The 6,550-nt window shown below is 32.1% G+C and overlaps 1 long non-coding RNA gene and 1 pseudogene across 1 annotated transcript; both read right to left on the minus strand.

Moving 5' to 3' along the window:
• Window positions 1-2,285: 2,285 nt before the first annotated feature.
• On the minus strand, window positions 2,286-3,666 carry LOC108468455 (probable beta-1,4-xylosyltransferase IRX14H; annotated as a pseudogene).
• A 1,164-nt stretch (window positions 3,667-4,830) lies between these two features.
• Window positions 4,831-5,707, minus strand: LOC108469146 (uncharacterized). Its single transcript, XR_001869044.2, has 2 exons — window positions 5,439-5,707; window positions 4,831-5,161 (listed from the first exon to the last, which is right to left on the minus strand). It is a non-coding gene; the product is annotated as an uncharacterized LOC108469146 (long non-coding RNA).
• Window positions 5,708-6,550: the final 843 nt, after the last annotated feature.

A 6,550-nucleotide genomic window follows, 5' to 3' on the forward strand; every position in this document is an offset into this window, starting at 1 on the left:
ACAATGAACGAATTGAAGACATAGCTGATTTGGCTTTCACGTGTTTACGTTGAAGCAAGTCTAAGATGATTTGGCATCTCTGTATTATTAGAGAACAAATCGAAGTTTGGCGTCTCCATATTCGACGGAGGGCAGACACATAGCAGATCTAGCCTTTAGATGTTTATACTGAAGCAAGATCCAAGATGGTTTGGCATCCTTGTGCTTACAAGGAACAAATCGAAGACATAGCTGATTTGGTTTTCACGTGTTTATGTTGAAGCAAGTCTAAGATGATTTGGCATCTCTGTATTGTCAGAGAACAAATCGAAGTTTGGCGTCTCCATATTCGACAGAGGGCAGACACATAGCAGATATGGCCTTCAGATGTTTATACTGAAGCAAGATCCAAGATGGTTTGGCATCCTTGTGCTTACAAGGAACAAATCGAAGACATAGCTGATTTGGCTTTCACGTGTTTACATTGAAGCAAGTCTAAGATGATTTGGCATCTCTGTATTGTCAGAGAACAAATCAAAGTTTGGCGTCTCCATATTCGACAGAGGATAGACATATAGCAGATCTAACCTTCAGATGATTAGACTGAAGCAGATCCAAGATGGTTTGGTATCCTTGTACTTACAAGGAGCAAATCGAAGACATAGCTGATTTGGCTTTCGCATGTTTACGCTGAAGCAAATCTAAGATGATTTGGCATCTCTGTATTGTCAGGGAATAAATTGAAGAAGCAGATTTGGCGTCTCTGTGTTCGATGGAGAGCAGATCGAAGATATCAACATGACAGTCATGAGTTTGCAAGAAGCAGATTGAAGCCATCAAGAGGTCATTTAAAGGAGATTAATAACTCAAGACTCGGCAAGACCGGGCAAAATTGGTCTTTTTATAGTCTTTGCTTTATTCCTGTTACACAGCAATGAGCAAGGAGGGGCAGCTGTAGACACTCAATTTTGCCCGGGCCCAGAAATAATCCAAAAATAATAAACCCCCCCAAAAAAAACGAAGTCCAAGTTCAGTCCAGAATTACAAATATAATTTGGCCCAATCGGAATGGCCCATTACTTGAAAAGATTTAAGGTCCATCTACAAGTTTGACTCATATGGAAATATAATCTTCAATGATATGCAATCTTAGATGTGATATGTAATCTTAGATATGATACAATCTTAGATATGATTGCAATCTTAGATATGATATACAATCTTAGAAGATATGATTTTGTAATCTTGGAGATTTAATTTGTATATATCCTTTAATCTTAACCATTGATGTAATTGATCTGTACCGTTAGATTTGGGGGGGCTCAACTATAAATAGAGGCCTCTCCCCTCATTGTAAAACAACTGGACTTCACTTGAGTTTTGGGAAGCAATAAGAATTCTTGAGAGCATTCACTTAAATTTCTCTCCCTCTTGCGTTCTTATTTTCTACGGTTTGTTCTTATTTATTCTTTGTTCATCTTCGTTTTCAACCTTCTTTTATTTAATCCCTATCTCCTTGATTTTTTTAATTCTCTTTTATATTTTATTTTTAATAATTTTAGTATTATATCAAATTTTTTATTAAATTCTATATTATTCATTGTTTTAAAAAATATATTTCATTTAATTGAAAAAGTTTTTTTTTTTAAATAAGGCAATGTTTGGTGTTTAGAAATTCGGAAAATAGTGCCCTAACAAGCTGGGTTGCGATTTTTTCGTTTGACTAAAATAACCAAATATCTTTTTAATAAATTTTCAAAATCATGAGATAATTTTAGTTACGAGGATTTAAAACATCGTGTCCTAACATGCTGGATGTGATGTTTGTATACTTTCGAAACAAAGGAATCTCAAGTTTCAACTTTAAATTATTCAAGTTTTAAAATCTTTTCAAATTTTCGACATTAGGACAATAAATAATCAATTCGGTACCAATTTTGGGCGTTACGAGGGTGCTAATCCTTCCTTGTGCGTAACCGACTCCCGACCTGTTTTCTTGCATTTCGTAGACCAAAATGTTTTATAAAGGTGATCCAATCACAACTAAAAAGGTTGGTGGCGACTCTCATTTTCATTTTTCAAAAAGTCGAACCCCGTTTTTCAAACCCTTTAAAAAATGGTTTCGACAGTCGGCATTATTATTTTTTAATAATTTTTTAATAATTTTATAACTTTTTTAATAATTTTTTATGATTTTTTAAATAATTTTTAAATTTTAAAAGGGCTTAATTGAGTTTTATTCTGATTTATTCTTGATGATTTGAAATGATAGATCCTAGTTCATTAAGTTTTATTTTAGATTTATTTTACAATTCTACTTGACGACTGCAGTTTCCAAGTGGCTCCACCACCGAAGTGTCACTAACCAAACCCAGGGGACTCTTAATAACACCATTCAACATATCAATATCCTTAATCCATTTCGGCTTATCACTACTATCATTCCAAAGCAACCTAGAATTCAAAACAAATCCTGACCACTCCAACTTCCTGGGCAGCACAGTTGCCCGATCATCAATATAAACCACATTTTTCCCAGCAAATGGCAATGTATAGTATGCCATCCTGCTAACATATCGGAGGCGTTACAAGTAGGGCCTTGAACAGGCATTCTAAGATTCTCCTCTTCATCATTTTTATGATCCGCCATCTCATCAGGATTAACCGAATGAGTAAGTATTCCAATTGAAACAGCCCTGAACCATTTCACATTTTGGATCTCATCAAAAAGTTCCATACTAAGCATATTGCTATCATTGGCAAACATAACAATTCCATCCAATTTCTTCTCTCTAATAATTCTTAAAGTACGAAGATGCATCTTAGACTCTAATTTATGTCGTTCTTCCCAGGAATTTGGCATCCGTTGATTGAATCCGAGGTGGATAGCTTTCAAACCCAATTTCGCAATAAGCGACACCGTTTTGTTGCTGATGCCACTAGCTTCCACCACGATCCAAACCAGATCGTAGGGAACTAGCATTAGCAAGTGCATCACACTAGTCAAATGCAACGCTTGGAAAGTGCGTACATACATCTGAGTGACCACGATAACCGTCCTAGGATTCTTAGTCCGACCGTATACTTATTGTAATGGGCCAAATTTGCTCGAGGCCCAAACACATTAAAACCAAATAATAATAATAGTTTAAGTCCCTTACAAAAATCCTCAGCCCAACTACACTAACCCAATTACACTAGCCCAAAGCCAATAATGACCCAAAATGATTTTCAAAACAGAAACCCTAGCCCCTCTTTCCTTGTGCGCCGCTGCCTTCACATGCTAAATCAGCACGCTCGACGACCGAAGACCACCATTCTTGGTATCTTGCACCAAAATGGTAACCTCTGCTTCGTTGACTTCCTCCCTGATACCTACAAAGCAATAGAACAAGACAGGAGTGGCAAGAAACAACAAAAGCAGAGATAAACCAAATAGCAAGCAAAAAATCAAATCACTTGTATTTTTTGCTACAAAAGCCCCAAGACCCGATTGTATTTTTTACAGACAAAAAAATATAAAAAAATAGAGAAATCAGAAAAGAACAAAAGTTTCAAAAAGGTGTTTCTTTTATTTTATTTTTTGTTTGAAATAAATATTAATAAATAACAAATATTTTTACCTTTAGCTGTTCTTCCGTCGTCGTCGTCAAAAACCTCCGGTGACCTAAACGTCATAGAACCCATTCGGGTTCCGACGAGGGTCGGGAATACAACGAAAATTGAGGCTTTCCTTCGTGATCTACTTTTTTCTTTTTCCTTTTCATTCATTTTTTATATATCCTAGATTTAGATTTGTAATGACACAAAATTTACGGGTATCGAAAATTTGAATTTTCAGGTCCTAATTTCTGCAAAATGAATTCGTAAATATTTATTAGAAATATTTATGAAGCTAGTAGTGTAGTTAATTAGACTATGGTTAAGTGAATTAGCTTGAATTAAGGCTAACTAAATGAAAGGACTAGATTGAATATAGTATAAAAGTTTAATTGTAGAATAAAGAAAAGTCAAGGAACTAAATTAGCAAATAAGCATTATGTGACAAGTGTGTGGTTATTATAAATACATATGTATTATTTTAATTGGTACAAATGTTTGTATACATATTTATTTGCTTATTATTTAAGAAATAATAATTATAATTAAAAATATAATATAATAATATAAAGTAGAATAAAAGAAATAATAAAAAGAATAAAGAAATAAAAGAAAGAACAAAATAGAGAAGTAACGAAAATTGAAGGAAAGAAAAGGAAAGAAAAGAAAAGGAAATTTGGATTTTAAGGTTCAAGCTTTAAGTGGTAAGTCAATTTAATCTCTTTTCTTATAATTTTGGTGTCTATGAAATCCTAGGAAGAAATACTATTTGAGTTATGTTGAAATTTAGAAAGTTATTAAATTTTTAGATGTTGTTTAAGTTGAATAAATGGAAGAATTAAGTGTTAATTTGATGAAAATTCAAATTAGAAGTGGAAAAGGATTAAAATTGTAAAAGAAAATATAAGTTTTGTAATAGTAAGGATTGAATTGAGAGGATTCTATAATTAATGTTTTATGCTGTAAAATTTAAGAGTTGGAATGGTTTAAAGTGGTAATTGAATGAAAATATAAGATTTATTTTGAAGAGAAAGAATGGTTATGGTGATAGGATTAAATTGAAATTTAAGCAAAAATTATGTAGAAATTGAAATGTGTAATGTGATATAGTATATTGATAATTTTTAAATTGTTTAATTTCTCGTAGCTAACATAGTGCCAGAAACATCGTCAAAGAAGGGGAAAGAGAAAATGAGCGAGGAATAAGTCAAAGAATTATCGCTTTGTATTTCTATAAACCATACTTAATAATTTAATAAATGTAATTGCTATTTTTAATCAGTTAATATGTGTAAGACCCGAATTTTGCCCGGGCCAAATAGAGACCAAAATCAAACAAATAAATTAGAACAGAATTAAAAGTTCATTTACAAATAATAAACCCAAAAAGAAAAACCCAGCCCAATTATGTTAAAATAGCCCAGTGACAGAAGGCCCAAATTCAGAAAACCTAGGTTCCCTTCTTTCCCTTGCACCGCAACCCCCCACGTTCGGCGCCCCACGCACGTCAGCACACCCACACACGACCCCTAGCTCGCACGTCCACGCCCTACGATCATGCACTCTTCCTCGACTCCACAACCTGCGATATTGAAGCAAGAAAATGGAAGAAACTGTTGTATTCTGCAATAAAGCCTTCAATTTTTTATTGTAATTGGGAACTTTTTTTGTTTCCCTTTTTTGGTTCAGAGGAATAGAACACGGATTGAAAATCAAACAAATATATAGAAATCAACAAGAATCAGTGAGAAGATTACAGATCAAAGGTGGTTTATCATTGTTTTTTTTTTGTTTTTTTTTCCTTTTTTATTCGAATCTACAATAAAAACAAGTATAAAAGAGGAAAGAGGAAGGCTTACCAGAAAACAGCCTTGGATCGGGGTCGAAAGACCTATTTCTTGGTATCGTTGGCCACCGAAAGTGGCATTGGTGCTGCGGCAGCCTTTGGGACATGCGAGTGAAGCCCTAACAGAGAATGAAGGAACCTTTTTTTTCCTTTTTTAAAACCTTTAATCAAATTGTTTTTTTTTAAATATAAAAATCTGTTTTAAGTAAAGAAATAAAATAGCATTGGGGGTGGGAATAGAAAACACGCGCATTTGATTTGGGTCTGCGCATTTTACCTTAAATGGGTAATTTTCACGGCCAGTCCTACCCATTTGCGCCAGTTTTTAATTAGCTCTTGTTTGCATTTTACTTGTTTTATTAAATTTTCCCTGAAGCTTTTGTATTATTGTAATTTAGTCCACGCTATTCTAATTCAATCCGTGCTTACACAGCGTTTTGGGGTTTAGGTTATTTACAGTTTTAATTCTTGAATATTTGAACGCATTTTATTTTGGCCCTCAATTTTGGTTTAAATGATTTGTTTTGTTTATAGATTACCCTTTTAATTTTACTTTTCTTTCAATTAAGTTTAGTATTTTTAAAAATATATATATATTGTTTTAACATGGTATCTTGTATTGTTTTAATTAATTACATATTACTAAGTTTTTTATTTTCTTTTGTATATTTTTACATTGATTTGTTATATAATTTATTGATTTCTCTTATATAATTTTATACTTTAGAGATTTATATGAAATTTATTTTGTACCTCTCTATATATATACATATATTTGTTTATTTCAAACACTTTCATATATTAATAATATTTTCATATACTTTATTTAATATTAAGTTTTTCCATTTCATATATATTGTTTTGTATATTATTTTACCTTATAATATTTGTGTTAAAATTCATTTATATATTACTAAATTTAAATTTCTTTTCATATAATACTTATTTTAAGATTTGTTTGTATATTATTACTCCATATGTTATTTATCTTTTTTCCATTTCAAACTTTCACATTTATTATTTGTCATGAAATTTTATGTAAATTAATTTTAAATTGTTGTATGTATTATAATTTCAAATTTCTTATTTGATTTCGCATCGTTGATTTCAAACATGTTTATCATC

This window comes from Gossypium arboreum, chromosome 8 (assembly GCF_025698485.1).
Source record: "Gossypium arboreum isolate Shixiya-1 chromosome 8, ASM2569848v2, whole genome shotgun sequence".
Lineage (NCBI taxonomy): Eukaryota > Viridiplantae > Streptophyta > Magnoliopsida > Malvales > Malvaceae > Gossypium > Gossypium arboreum.